The sequence below is a fragment of the Urocitellus parryii genome, chromosome 7 (genome assembly GCF_045843805.1).
Source record: "Urocitellus parryii isolate mUroPar1 chromosome 7, mUroPar1.hap1, whole genome shotgun sequence".
NCBI lineage: Eukaryota > Metazoa > Chordata > Mammalia > Rodentia > Sciuridae > Urocitellus > Urocitellus parryii.
This window is the reverse complement of record NC_135537.1, coordinates 135159657-135175657: the sequence shown is the minus strand read 5'-3', so window position 1 is coordinate 135175657 and position 16001 is coordinate 135159657.

The window sequence follows — 16001 nt, the reverse complement described above, 5'->3', positions numbered from 1 at the left end:
CAGTTCTAATATGTACACTGTGTTGTCAATTACAAATATTGAGTTTGATATCTGAATATTTTTGAAGGCCTTTCTTTCCATGAAGGTGAGTGCCCCTCCCTCACTAGTGTTCAGCCTCCTCTATGTCTTTTGGGTAAAATAAGTGCCCCTCACCCAAAAGTGCCCTGTCTCCTCTGGATTCTATTGGTGAGCACCCCTGGCCCACCAGTTCTCAGCCCCTGCTGGGTCTTGTGGGTAAGTGACCCTTGACCTCCAGTGCTTAGTCTTCTCTCAGCCGTATGCCACCTGGATCATTAAATAAACTGTGGGTGAGTGCCTTTCCCTCCAATGCAAAGACACCTTCTTTGACCTTAGAAGACTATTCACATCAACACTACTGAGGAAAATTGGAGAAATCTAGATAGTTCCTCTTTCAAAAAACCTTGCTTCACTTTTGGTGCTTCCATTCAGACAAGCTTGTCAACAGAGTCTGAAACCAAATGACAACTGTTACTTGATCTCAATTCCAAGAGCACTGAGGACCTGGTTTCATTACTCATTATCCTCCATTTCCACACCTTTGTCATGTGGCTGTGCTCTTACTGATGATTAGGACATGTCCAGGATTTCTGAGGTCCCAGTGACCAGTGGATTAAAGCCAAGTTTCCAACCATAGTTAGGATCTTCCATGACATGCGACTGGGCGCTATATTTTCACCAGAGTAGAAACACTCTGGGAACTATGGATCAGGCACAATTCCCATCTTGACAGGATAGTGATATTTGTGGCAAAGGAAAGTTTCCCACCACCATGGAAGACATCCTGAGACCTGTGAAAAAGCACCCGTGACCCACCATCACCAAGGTACCTGAGATGTTGCACCCAGGCATTTTCACCCACATCCCCCGCAGGTGGTAGAATTTGGGTCTCTTCTGCATGACGCAGGCTGGCTGCAAGATAAAGCTAAGAAAAGAAAGTGGCAAAAAAAAATACATGACACAGAAAGTAATTTTGAAAAGTGAGGGCTGAATGGCTCTTCGATCTTAGGGGTCGAGCTTCCACACTGGAAAGAGAGAACGCAAGAGCCTGCATTTGGATTATTTACATGGGGAAAATATCAAAGATTTTTCCATAGAATGTTCTTCACCATTTAAAGTAGGAGGTGGGCTGTCGAGGCCCAGTGGGTTACAACCGGTCTCCTAAGCCCAGTGAAGACTGAGGTCATGTGTGTTGCATAATCCATTAAGTGGGAGGAGCCACAAAATAACTTGCAATGCCAAACCAAAATCTCTTTGGCTCAAGGCCGAGTGAAGATGCTAAAATATCTCAGGGGGGATTCCCACAAGGGATATTCTCCAAAGACTCCATGGACTCTGAAATTGAGGGTCAGCAAGCCTTGTCCTCCAGCATGCAGTCTTCTCAATGTCCTCTGGGTGATCACCTGTCACCTATAAGTGCTCAATGTCTTTTGATTTCTCTGGGTGAGCTCTCTTTGCCCACTAGTGCTCAGGCTCCTCTGGGTCCTTCAGTCTCACCCCAGAGTGTCTTCAGTGCAGTTGGTTCTTGGTCACCTACTGGAGAACACCATCCTCTCTCCTCTCTCTAGTGTTACTTCTTTATGAGAATATGGTGGGTGTGTTTCCTCCAGTTCCCTGGCACCTTTGATATTTGTTGTTGAGTGAGTATTTTCTTTCTGGCATGTCCTTTGTAGAGCTTGTTGTGTGGTTGATTTGGGGATCTTAAGATGCTGGAAGTTTGAATTTCTTGGCTGCCTCTCCTGTGGTGCATGAGTGCTCTAAACCTGTGGTGGTCCTTCATCTTCCCAGATTGTGATCATTCATGGAGGCGTCTGGCTGTCCTGGCTGGATTATTCTATACTCTGACTTAATGGATAGATCTGTAGCTGCTGACAGACTTTCTGCAGGGCTCTTTCTCACTGTGCCAGAGCCGGCTGTCCTGAGGATCAGAAGCCCTGTACCCACCCCTGAGCCTTGTTCTGCATAGGCTGCCTCCTTCCAGGGGCCTCCCTGGGAAAGACTAGGAGCAGGGACTCTGATCTCCTCTCAGACCCTCTTCTTGTCCTTCTTGGGCTCTCATTCACTGATGACAGCCACTGTCAGCCTCATGGTCTGCCTTCTCTGTCACTTGAATTCTTTCCTAGATTGGTCAGCTCCACCTTGGAGGAAGTGTTGGGGTTTAAGTGTAGGTTCTTCTTCCCCACCTTGAGTTCCAGCATTATGGGGACATACTCACCATGTTCTGCCCTATACCCAGTGGGAGGAGCAGCACTGAGGGGAGGAACAAGAGCTCCAGGCCTATCAGGTGAGTGGGGAAAGGATCTGAGTGGGGTGGGCCAAGGCCCTGCTTCGGTCCTGGGCCTCACCCAGTGGTTCACCATGCCCCGTAGCCCTCCTGGGACTTCAGAGGCCCCCTAACCCTAAACCTAACCCTGCATGCTATTTGGGATGCCAGTGGATGTCTATCAGCAGGCTTTCTGAAGAGTATTCACATACTCAATATTAACTTCACTGGTACAAAGGATGTGGGACATGTACTTTACAAGTAATCTTAAGACACACCTCTGTCAATTGTGGATTTCACAAATGAAGTGCTTCTCACTGAATGCTTCCATTTTGGCTGGACTCTTGTATCTGTAGCCAGCTGACAGTTGCCAACAGAACCACCACTGACAAGATCAGGCTTGAAGTAAATGCTTCACTGCTGTCTGATTCAAGAGAGAATTCACTCACGGTGTTCGCTGGCTGATAGTTGGGTATAGTTCTGACAAGAATGTTGGTTGATAATTTTATTTATAAATAAGACAAAAATGAAGCAAACAGAACATTCATGCTAGTGTCAAGCACTGGATGTGTAGTTTCACACATTCACAATGGAATAGCTACATACATAAGCATTCCTGCATTATTAACCTTTTCTCCAACACTGTATTAAATTGAGACAATGCACAAAACAACAAACCAGCCCACCACAGACTGTGGCTGCCCATTCCCATTTGGCAGATACCTCAGGCCACCTGTGCTCTGCATGACTAGGAAGGGACCTGGAGTACAGCAGCACCATGTTTGCATCTGAACATGACTCAGGTCTGAGTCCTGAGCATGGGTGATATTAAGAGTTGGTGGAGAGCTCTGCAGGTCTTAGGCCACGAGAACAGTAGTGCATGGGATCCTCAGTTTCTGGCTCCTGGTGGCTCAGGGTGGGCTGACAGGTCCTAGAGTGAGAACCCAAGGACACACATGGCTTATACACACGAGTTCCCATGCACATGGACATATGTGCACAGCACCAAGGAAGGGTGCAGCAGAGCTGGCAGAGTTTGGGGCTGCAGAGCCAGGTCTGTCCTGTAGCCCAACTGTGGAGGCATATCCCCTCTCACTGCCTGCCTTGCTCTCCTACAATATCTAGGGCTGCTCTCCCTCCCCAGGTTCCTCCTGGCCCTCAATCCCATCCACATTGCTCTTCTCCTGGCCTCTCTCACTGTATTCCTCTTGAGGAACCCAAACCCATCGTCAAAACTGGGCTTGGACTCTGCACGGCTCCTCTAAACCTGAAGTTGAAGTCTAGGGAAATCATACCTACCTTCATTCAGAGCAATCAACAGGGACTTTCAGGAGAAAAAGAATCCACTGAAAGTTAAAAGATTTGGCAAACGCATCCACCCTTTTTGAGTATAGTTGGGACTCGGCACTTGGAAACAGAAATAAAAGCCATACCAGGAAGTCAGATCTCACCCTCCTGATTGGTGAAACCATTCCAAAAATAAAAAAAATCAAATACCAGTGAACATGAGTTGAAATGGACATTTCCAAATATACTAAAATCCCAAAGCCCAATAAGCCAGAAGGAATTATTTGGAAAGCAAGTTGTTAATGACAAGTACGCAACCAAGCCTTAAGCCCACATTCCTTGGGCTCAATGATGCAGACAGAGCAATCAAAAGAAACTCTGCTCACTTGACCATTTCTAGAAATTGTAAACACTTGAAGGGGGAGGAGGTGGGTGTTTATCCAGTAAGGCAAGATATGCTCAGGAAATGTGGGATGCAATGTGATATGGAAATTTTGTTTCAGACCAAGGGAGGAAATGCTTCTGTGATGAAGAGTGAAGGTGAAGGAACTGAGAAGCTGGACAAAGTGCTCAGAGCCATGGTTCACTGCAGAGAAGGCCACAGGGAGCAGGATCAGACCTGCCTGTTGGATGGACTCAGGCCAGTGCACCCCCAGCTCTGCACATTTCTGGTTCTGAAGTTTTTGACCATGGGCTTGCATGCATTTGTCCATAGGTATGAGTTGGTGGAACACTCTGTGTGCATTCATTATCTTGGCCTTTGGGGAACATCTGTCTGCTAGATGCTAGACAGTGGTCCTTCCCACACAGGGCTCTGTCCTAGCCTCTTGCCCTGTGCCTGCAGAGCTTTGCACTGCTGCCTGCCACTCCCTTGGCTCTCTCCCAGCATCCCCAGTGTCTGTCTGTCTGTCTATACACAAAGAAGTTGAAGCAATTGGAAGTTTTAATGAGAATTGTGTCAGATATTTTGAAGCAAATAATACTTGGCCACTGTGATTAACAATAAGCGTGGGGTCAGTCCAAGGTTGAACAGTTTGGGGCAGATGTCCTTGCATTGGTACTTTTTGTATAAGATTGTGGCAGCCCCTATTCAAGCTAGTGACTCCAGCAGAGTGTTTTATGATGTTTACTATCAGGCAATCATGTGAATCATGTGTAAGAGTCCTTCTTTCGTAACCTCATGGCTTTGTTTATTTATTTTTGATTCGGTTTGACAAAAGTGACTCCATTTTGATTCTGACAACATTCAACATTTTTTTCACAAATGCTCCAGGTGAAAAAAAAACAGTCAAAATGTATAGTTTAGATTTGATAACTTCACCCACTTAGTGCACAGTTGTGTTATTTCCTCACATGCTTACAGCTGTGAACCATCACCATGTCCAGGACAGGCCACCAGCAGCTCCACCAGACCAAAACATTTCTCTGAGCAATTTTAAAGGAAATTGCCAGCCCTGGCCTGAGAACCACTCATCTGTTTTATCTTCTGGGTGGCTTTTTAGTGAGCAGGACTAGATGGTTCTGTGAGTCCTGGAGGACAAGGTCTTATCTAGTCAGTTTTGTGTCCCCATTGCCCAGCACAGGGCCTGATTGCAGTTGGTGAAGAAGAGAGGGGACTTCCTTGCTGGGGCTGAGATGCCACAATGTCTCAAATACTTTGTGCCTGAGCATTTCTGTGTAGTGCTGGACCCAAGCAGAAGCTGAATGTCTGACCCTCAGGGCCTTAGGCCTTTCCTGCAGACAGGTGTTCCAGAACGGCTTCTCTGGGTCCAGAACCCATGGTTGGTGCTTCCCAATTATGGAAAGACCCCAGCCTGTTGATTGGGGTGCAACGCTGAGCCATGTCCCTAGATAAGAGTGTGGCTTCATAAGGCCATGTCTGACTTGTATGATGTGGCTGAGGAACTCATGGGTGATCTGGGACCTGGGGGAAGACTCTGGCTGCAGTCATGGTATGGTCTGAGATTAAAGTCGGGACTCTGGTTCCTTCCAGGGGTCAGATCCATAGGTCAAGCCTGTTCCTCAGCTTTTGAGCCTGGGAGGGGATGGTAGCTCCTAGGAGGCTGCAGGGGAGTGGCAGCTTTGAGCAATCCCAGCTGTGCATACCCCTCCCTGGTCAGCTGCCCTGGGGGCTTTGGGTGCTGTTCCAGTGGCCAAGGCTGGGGACCATAGGAGACCTATTTATTCTCCTGTTGGGGGAGAAGGAGATGGGAATGGCTTCAACAGAGGAAAAATTATATACCGCCTCCCCCTTCTCCTCCCCACCCCCTGCATCACAGCCTAACGAGGGATTTAGGACTCATGGTGGTTGCAGATTTAGCCTCCTCCCATGTCACTGCATGCCACTATGGCACGTGCTCTCCCTGCTACCCCAGCTCAAGGAGGAGCCTTCCTGTCGAGAGAGGCACCTGCCCCCTTCCCGACTCTTAGGAAGTGGAGAGTGCAGTGACACTTAAGAAGCAGACCCTTCCCCTGGGGATTTTATAGGCTGGGCTGTGTGGTGGGGAAACCCAGTCCTAGGAGCTCTCTATGTGGGCTGAGGAGAACTGGTTACCACGAGAGATGGCAAGGGAATATTGCTAGATCGTGCAAGATCCATGCTGTGACACCTCCCACCCCAACAGCACCTCCTATTATGTCTTAGACTCGTGACCCAGGAAGCCCTAGACCTAACCTTGAGTAACTCAGGGCCCAGCCTTCAGGCAGTAGTGAGCTGGAGAGTGGTGGCCCTCTAGTCACCTCTACCTAGTAGTCCCTGGGTCTACCCTCCCACATTGCAATCTGGATTTCAGTAGTTGGCAGTGGTTTGGGAGTTTTAAAACTTCCCTCAGAGACTCTAATACGCAGCAGAGTTTGAGGATCACTGACCCCATAGGCCTTTCCATAAAGGCTGGCATTTTGTGTCACTCTTGTCTGGCCAGAGTGGTGAGCCTCAGTTAGACTAAGGGTGGAATGAGAAACTGGACATCAACTTCTAGCTTCTTCTCAAGTCCAGACCAATTGGAAATTGTTTCCAAAAATGATCATTTCTGGCAAGGCACAGTGGCACACACCTGCAATCCCAGCAGCTCGGGAGGCTGAAGCAGAATAGCGAGTTCAAAGCCAGCCTCGACAACTTAGCAAGGCCCTGTCTCAAAATAAAATATAAAAAAGGGCAGGGGATATGGTTCATTGGTTAAGGATTCAATTCCTGGTACAAAAAAAAAAAATCGATTCCTGGGTCCTTCACTGAACTGGAACCCCAGCTGGTACAACAATTAGGAACTGATTATGCAGCTTTGTGCAGCCTGTGAAGGGCCTTCACATCTTTGGTCCCCAGTGAGATGGACAGAACCAGAAGTTTCCCACCCATTCCACAGATACAGCAGGGGTCCAGGGGTCACCGCATCAGATGCAGATGCGAGACTCAAACCATCTTGGTGGAAGCATCTTTTGGAGCCTGCCTTGCCTCTGGTTGGCCCAGCCCTGTTGGGTCCAAGCCCCATCCTGTGGCTGACAGTTGTTCCCCTTCCTGTCCCCAGATCCTGAAGTACATCCTCAGTCGTGAAATCAAGGAGAAGCCGCTCCAGAGCCTGTCAACGAAGTTTACTGACTGGGCGTATGGCCCTGTGTCGTCCTCACTGTATGACCTCACCAACGTGGACACCACTGCAGATAATTCTGTGCTGGAGATAACCGTCTACAACACCAACATCCATCGATGTGCGTCTCCTGGGCAGTTGGGAGGGGCAGGGAACTAGGGCGGGACCTCAGTCTGCCACTAGGAAGACCCAGACCGCTAGTTCCCATGGTGCCTGGAGTCCCCAGGGCTTTCTCTCAGCAGCAGAATTAGACATGGAAGCAGGGGTTGGGGGCTGGGGACACGCTGGGCTCAACTATTCCCAGTCAGCCTCAGATTGCGGATCCTATTTGGTGAAGGGTCTCTGGGTCCCAGAATCCTGGGCAGTTTGGGGCATGTGTGTAGTCCATATGGCCTGGCTTGGAATCCTCTCTCCTCCCAAACCTGGTTCTACATGAAGGTCAGGCAGTGCATGGCTTCCTGGAGGAGGTTGGAGCAGGAGATTAGTGAAACTGGACATGAAGAGAGAGGATCAGACCTGAGAGGTTTTCAGCTCTTGGGAGAAGGGAGGCAGCAGGCTGAGGCTCCATTCTTCATATTTTACCAAGTCTTGCTTCCCAGAGCCTGCCTTGTCTAAGGAGTCCTGGAGCCTTGCAGCAGCCTGGTAGGTAGGGCAGGGGTTGTTATCATTTTATAGATGAGGAGATTGAGGCACAGAGAGAGTCAGGGGCTGTCCTAAGGACACACAGTGAAGTGGGGGATTGGCAGTAGAACCCCTTTCTAGCCCTCCCTCCCTGCTATGCAGCAGATCCTCCTGCTGGAAGCCCCACTCTCCTAGAGCATTTAACTGCCACCTGCATACTTTAGGAAGGATCCCATGTGCCAGAAACTACCTTTTCAACATTTTCAGCCAAACCAGTCCATTGGGCACAATGACTGGTCTCTTCAACCAGGGGCTCCACTGACTCAGAGTTCATGATGGACCCTTTGAAAGTGGTCCTTCCCTGTTGCTTCATCTCCATGGTGACTGGTGGTGTTATTGCTCCAGAATGGGCATGAGATGCTGACCCTGAAGCCTCTGCACATGCTGTTGCTCATAAAGTAGAAGAAATCTGCCAAGTACATGTTCTTCCTGTCCTTCTGCTTTTATTTCTTCTACAACATCACCCTGACTCATCTTTTGCTAAAGTCCCTGGGAGGAGGGTATGTGGGACCTTGCGGGTGGATGGGGAGGTCAGACATGGAGGAGTTTGAGCTGTCCCTGGGAAGATGGGGAAACTGAGGTCCATAGAGGCTTAGAGATTTGGTGGGGGTCACCTTCAAAGTTTCCAGGGAACTGAACAAGTCTTTAGAACTTAGGAGGGCTAAGGTCCAGGTATTTAGCCCCAAGGGAACTCATATTGGGGAACAGTTGGGGAATTAGGAGCCCCAGGCCCTGTCTAGGCTTCCAATCTGAATCTAGAATGCATTGGGTGTTTCTGCTGTGAGGGCCACAGGAGGTGGGAGGAGGGTGTGGTCACTTGGCCAAACTTCCCCACTACTCCAGGCCTTGGTTTCCCACCCAACACCAGAGCACAGCCTGCCTTTATTGATTGTGTTAGGAGGCCCTTCTGAGTGTCTGGTGATGGATGGGTTCTGGGAAGGATGAATGCCACGGGGCATGTGGAGGAGTCGCACAGATTGGCTCATCCTGCTCACTGTGGAGTTCTGGTTCCCACCAAGGGTAGGGAAGGCAGGGGCAGGGGCCTTCCATTCCCTCTCAGGCTCTCTACAGAGATGATGTTCCAGGCTGGCCTCTGGTCCAGCTTGAGGGTTGTGTGGGTGTCGTGGTCCCTGGAGCTGGTGCTGCCCACCCTCCTCACTTTTATCCTCCCCCTCCTCACTTTCCCCCACAGGCCCTCCCACACCCCTTGGCCCTGACGCACAAGATGGCGTGGCTGTAGCTGTTGGAGAGGATGTTCGTGCTGATCTGGGCCACATGCATCTCTGTGAAAGAGGTGAGTGAGCTTCTGAGCCTTTCCAGACTGTTCTGTGAGGCAGGCAGGGTGAGGGCAGGCCTGCTGCCATCCTGCCCTACTCTGCCATTCCTGATGGGAGTGTGGGGAGAAATTTCCCTTCCAAGCCTTAGAGCCCCAGTTAAAACAAGGGAATAAGTGAATAAGGCAGACCTGGTCTACCTACTTCATTCCCTCTGTCCACCTGTTCAGTTTATCCACCCTTTATCTCTTTCTAGCCACTCAGTGAGCATCCACCTCTCCCTGTCCTCACCCATCATCCCCCACCCACCTGCTCTCAGCCACCCAGCCACTCATTCATGCATCCATGTACCTATGGCACCTTACCCACCATCCTTCAATCCTCTAACAAAGCATCTTTCCATCTGTTTATCCATGCATACATGTGTCCATCCATGCATTCATCCATTCATTCATTCATCCATCCACCCATCCATTTATCCATCCAGCCATCCACCCATCCATTCATCCATTCATCCATCTAAGCAATGAATCAACAGGTGTATTCTGAGCATCTTCTACATGTGAGGACTTGGGTGGTAAGAACGGAGTTTACCCTCTTTGGGTTCACAGTTTGGTAGGAGATAGATCATGGGCACAGACATCTAGATTTTAAAGTAGACAGAAAAGTGCCCTAAGTTGGGTTCTGACCAGTGCTCAGAAGAAGGGATTTTTATCTAGGGATAGGGGCGGGAAGAAAGCTTTAAGACAATGAAAGCACTCAGTCTGGTAGGGTAGGGTGCAATACAAGGACATGGGGACAGGATCATAGAGGGTAGCATGAACAAAAGCTCAGAGGCTGGAAAGCTAGGCCTTTTTTGGAGAATGGAGCTGTCGTGATTATGTAACTTTGCAGGTTCTGGGGTTAGGATGGGGGCCAGGAGTTAGAGAGGTAAGAAGATCTGAAGGAGCATCCCTCCTTACTGTGGGGTCACCTACATGTCCCTCCCCTGGGTTCTGACTGGGCCTTTGCACACTCACCTCTCATGGAGTCTCAGTCCTGGGGTGAACTCCCTCCTTGAGGTCCTCCAGTGAGCGGCATGCAGAGGACAAATTTTTCTTTTCCTTTGTCCCTAGGGTATCGCCATCTTCCTGCTGAGAACCTCGGATCTGCATTCCATCCTGTCAGATGCCTGGTTTCACTTTGTCTTGTAAGTAGGTCTTTCCTCTTGGCACACCTCAAAGGCAAGGCCCAAGTCCTCTGTTGTGGTTGCCATATCCCTCTGGAGTAGCTACTCCACCATTTCACCATGTCCAGGCCTTCTGTCATGGTTACATCCCAGGGATCCCCTCTATTGCATCTAGTAAGAAGGGCACACAGATGTGCCACATAACTGTGGAGCAGATCAGAAACCCTTAGGGACAGCACCAACCATCTGGTGACAGTGATGGCTGACTCTGTCCACTCTGTCACAGAGCCTCAGGTGGCAGGCAGCATAGAGAAAGCATGAAAAGGCGTACCGGTTCTGCTGTCTTATTTACAAAGTGATATTCCAGGGCAGCCCCTCCTAGTTGCTGGGACCTCAAAGTTGCCATCTGGGACCTTAGCATATCAGGACTGGAAGGCACCTGAGAAATCACTGAGTCTCATGTACAGATCCCCTGAAGCTCCCAGAGCTAGGAACTGAGTCACCAGCAATCACATGGCACTTCAGTGACACTCCAGTAGAAGTCCCTGCTTACTAGTCATTTTACTCCCAACTGATGCATACTTGATGGCCACAGGTCCCCAGGCAGAAAGCCCAGCTCAGCAGCCTCTCTGAATGAGGTCAAGTGCAGCTAACATCAAAGGCTCATGTGACCTTTGTCACTAAATGAACAGAGGCTGATTCAGCTTTACTGCCATGGTAATGGGATAGAATCTGCAGCTTGGAATGAAGAATGCTAAGCTCCTCAGACTGGAGTCTCTCTTCTGAGCTTTTAAGAGACTGGGTCTAAGGGACCTTGAATCTGGGCCTAATGCTTCCAAATATCTACGTATTTTATTAAGTATGCACCTGCCTTCCAGAGACATGAACCCAGTTCTTTATCCCTGTGGGCAAATGGGATAACCAGATACTGCAGTAAATGGATGGGCCAGATGCAATACTGCTCCACATGCAAGTTGCATACACATCTGTCACCTTTGAGGAAGCATGATTCCAGAGAAGAATGTATTTATACAACTATTTTCAGTGCTTTGTCCTGTTCTTGTGCTTCTTTTTTAAAAATTTTTTTTGGTTTTATGTTGTTGATGGATCTTTATTTTATTTATTTATGTGGTACTGAGAATTGAACCCAGTGCCTCACACACGCTAGCAAGCACTCTACTACTGAGCCACAACCCCAGACTCCTTCTTCTGCTTCATAATTGTTTTATTAGCATAGAGAAAGATGGAGACATTCTTCCTCATTTCATTCCCAAATGCAGTTGATCAATCAGACTTTTTTTCTCCACCCTGCCAGAAAAACACACTTGCTTAGTCCTAATTTTGGTTAGACATTTTATAATTATGTAAAATGTCAGATGTTATAAGCAAGAGAGTGTTTTCAACCTGATGTTGGCAAAGTATATGCACTGTTTATGAGTGTATGGTTATGGTCTTATATTGTGGTATATATTGTACTTTAAGAATATAATTGTAAAGTATACATAAAAGTTATAATCTTGACCATTTTTAAGGGTACAGCTCAAAGTTGTGAAGTACATTCAGCTGGTTGTACAATCAATCTTGCAAAACTGAAACTCTGTACCTAGTAAACAATAATTTCCTTTTCCCCCAACACCTTGGCCACCATCTTTCTATTTTCCATCTCTGTAAATTTGATTAGTCTGAATACTTTATGTAAATGGAATTATATAGGATTTATCCATACATCTAAACTCCAGCATTGTAGAAGACATCGCTACATGCAAGTCAGGGCCAATCGTGGCCTAGCTGTGATTGACAGGGATTTAAAAAAAAAATACAGCAGGGATGATGGTGCACACCCACCATAATTCGAGTGGCAGAGACAGGAGGATCGCAAGTTCAAAGCAAGTTAGCAAGTTAGTGAGGCCCTAAGCAACTCAATGAGACCATGTCTCTAAATAAAATACAAAAAAATGGCTGAGGATGTGGTTCAGTAGTTGAGTGCCCCTGGATTCAATCCCCAGTGTGTGTGTATATATATATATCCTTCCTATCTAACAGAATTTTCATGAGGAGGAAATGAGAAAATGAGTATGAAAGAGCTGATACTGTTACTATATTTATTGCCCATCAGCCCAACTCATGTGTATGAGCATTTTTCATTCTTTTTAGTATTTTATAAAAATGATTATTCTCAACTTGATTCTCCCCATACCACTTTATCTTCATGGGTGTGAAACATGAGATCAATTTAAAATTAAGTGAAATATGGCATTTAGTGAATTATTTACTTGATTTAGGTGATTCCCAGAATATCTTCCTTCACTGTGGCAAGTCTTCTTGAGGGGCCAAGAAAAGGCCACTATGCCAGGCACAGGTGACACATTAAATATCGTAAAATGTTTTATAATATGTAACTAAGGTGGCTCTAATATTTTTCTTTCTAAATTTTACTTTATATTAATTATATGTTAATCATAGCAATCCCCTATAGACTCCAGTTTTGTTTTTGTTTTTGAGGGGGAGGTTACATTACTAATCAAGTCCCTGTTCTTTTTCTCAGCTAAAAGAGGAAATACCAATCATGTTTTTCAGTTTGATGGGGTATAAAATCCTGGGCTGTGCCATTCACTTTGCAGTTTAGGGGATTACAGCCCTGCTTCCCTGGAGTTGTGTACTGTGTGACCCAGGAAGCATTATGTGGCAGCCCTGGGTGAAATACTCCATAGAGAGCCTCCAAGTCACTGATCTGATGTGTAAAGGAACTACTATCTGCCCAGTGCTGGACTTCGTGTGTCTGTATTGAGGTGGGGGTTATAAAGAAGGTCTCTATGGGTAAGTTATTAGTTTCTTTTGAAGGCAATATATGTGGAAATACACGGGTATTAAAAGGTTTGGGGAGTCCCTAAGCAGTCAATTCCCTTCAGACTGTGCCTGGATGGGGTATGAAAATGCAGACCTTGCAGATGTGCCCTGGTCCAGTTCGCCTGGAGCCCCCAGGGATTGTAGGCTCTTCTCCCAGCACCATGGCCTTGGTCATCTCGGTCTTCAGAGTTTCCCCGCTGCCCCTTCCCACTTGCTCTTCCTATTGGAGCAGTAACTGTATGTGGTTCACCATACCTGCCCAGGAATCTAGTGGTATCCAGGGTCATCTTCTATGGTCTCTGAATCAATCTGCTCTTCTGAGGAAGCCCTCTGGGATGGTTTCACTCATCAGATCAATCTCATGTATCCAACAAGACTGATTAACTTCAGGTGGTAAGCAATGTATTCAGTTACGGATACTTCAAAGAACAAGACACTCTCCCTGCTCCCTTAGAGCTTTTGCAGTTTAAGTAAACAAATAATTAACTGCCCTCTACCCCAGTTTCATAAATTAGTACTTTTACAGTTGTGGTATGTGCTAGTCTGATATAAAAGTTAGTGTGTTTTTATAACAGAGGGGCCTAACCTAGGCTGAATCACACTGAGGACAAGTGTCATCTGGGTCAAGGGATGAGAGGGTGGGACAGACTTTCAAGAAGTGAAAACACATGGGCAAAGACCCCCAGGTAGTAGGGAGCTTGGTGCATCTGAGGTCTGGAGAATCAAGCATGTGTGGCCCAACTGCTGGAACAAGGAGCCAAGTGACATGAGATGATGCTGGAGGGGTGGCCATGCCCAGAGCATGTAGGGCTTGTCCCATCAAGGTGAGGCTTTGACACTTCATTTTAAGAGTAAGGAGAAGCCACCAAAATGTTTCTCACATGGGAATTACTGAGAACATTTCCCTGTTTAATCCTATGGGGTTGTAGACTTATAAGAGGGTTTTATTACTATTATTTTTCTTGTGCTGTCCTTTGAGATATAGTAACAGTTTGAAGAGTGTAGAACTGAGTGAGTTTCACTCAAGAGAGGTGGTGAGAAGACCCAGGAAGTGACTGAGAAAGAAGGAAAAAAGAAGGCAGGGAGATTGGTGGAATGTGGAGATGTTTAGGTAGAGAAGGGCATTTGGGCTCACTCATTTATTCAACTCACCTTTATTAGGCACTTAATAGATTGCAGTCTGAAAGACTCTGTTAATGTCCTTGAGATGGCATAGATGGAAGGAAGGGCACTGGGACAACTAAGTCAGATACAGAGAAAGAAGGCTTCATACCTAAAATAAGAGTTGTGTTGCATTTTGAAGGAACCACAGTAACTAGCTAGAGTAAGGCTTGGGGTGGGTGTGTGGTCGGGGAGGAGGGTAAAGATACAGGAAGGTGGGAAGTAAATTTTAGGGGGAAGAATCAGTTTGGGTGAAGGTGTTATAAAACAACACAAAGTGCCTTGGAACAGAGAGAATGGGAATGGAGATGAATCTAGAGAGCTTGTGGGGGAGGGTAGGAGCTCTTTTGTGCTAGGTTTGAACTGAGTGCTAGGCACTGAGCTAAGTGCTCATATGCATTAACTTGCTTAATCCTCACAGCAACCCCCACAGCACAAGCATTTTATTATGATCACCCCCAGTTTATACATGAGAAAATGAGATGGCAGATAGTTAGAAATAATAAAAATAAAACTGAAAATGACTAACTACCCAGCCATGAGTTGTAGATTAAGAAAAAAAATCACATCTAATTAAAAACATTGACGACTATAACAATTGAGTCAGGAAATATCAGGCTCAATAGAAATTATGAATCCCCAAATTGAAACTACAGTGATCTAAATGACACATTATAAATTTTATAGATTACTAAAACTGGATGGAAGGAAGGATAGTTTCCTTGCCAAAATCTGCATCTGAAAAAAACTGAACCTGAGGATTTGGATTCAAGATTAAAAAAAAAAAACAGAACATTCATAAGGAAGGACACTGGGTAAAACTTATGTGCTAAAGAAGATTGACACATTTTTTACTACAACATTCAAAGGGAAGTTTATTCCAGTGAAAATAATTTTGGCAAAGTACACAATGATTTAGAAATCATTTAATTGTGCTCTATAAAACAATGAATATGGAGTGAAATTGGCTTAGTGGAGTTGGCCTTGGAAGAATGAAAACATTTATGTATCTATGTAAGTCCCATATAATATTTTTGGTAAAACATTTGAAGCCATAAACATGTTTCTTGGGGGTTCAAATCATAGGATAAAGTTGTTCCTTCCTTGGCTGCTATGACCTAAAAGAGGGGAGGAGGAGGGCCTTGAGAACGGTGTTTTGCCAGAGGTCCTTTGAGGACAAGAGGTGAAGGATTTCAGCTTTAAAAAAAAAAATGGGAGAATTTCTTGAAAGGATGTGTTTGCAAACCAGAGACATGGGTTAGGGTCACATTTCTATTGGTGTCTGCTGTTCTCTGTTATGGGTCTTAACCATCTAAGCTGACAGCCACATGATTCCAAAGATCTCCTCACACTTTGGCTAGGAGTAAGAGTGAGTGTTCATTCAAAAAGAGTAGCAGATGAGAGGAATTTGCCTCTTCCTAACTGTCCATGCTGAGGAGGACAGGTAGCTTCTCAAGGCCAGTATAAGACATCAGTGTTTCTAGATGTATTTGTCACCTTTATAATCAGCCCTCATTTCTCTTCAACATGTCATCTGAAGAAGAGCAGCTAAAATCTATTATGAATATCACAACTATTGCTAGTTTATGGACTGAATACTTAATATAGTATCATTAACTCAATCATGAAAAATTTGAAAATAGTGTGCACCATTATTTTCTAGTGGCACTTAAACATTACTTGAAAACATACATTTCATGCCATGTTCAAGTTAATAACTT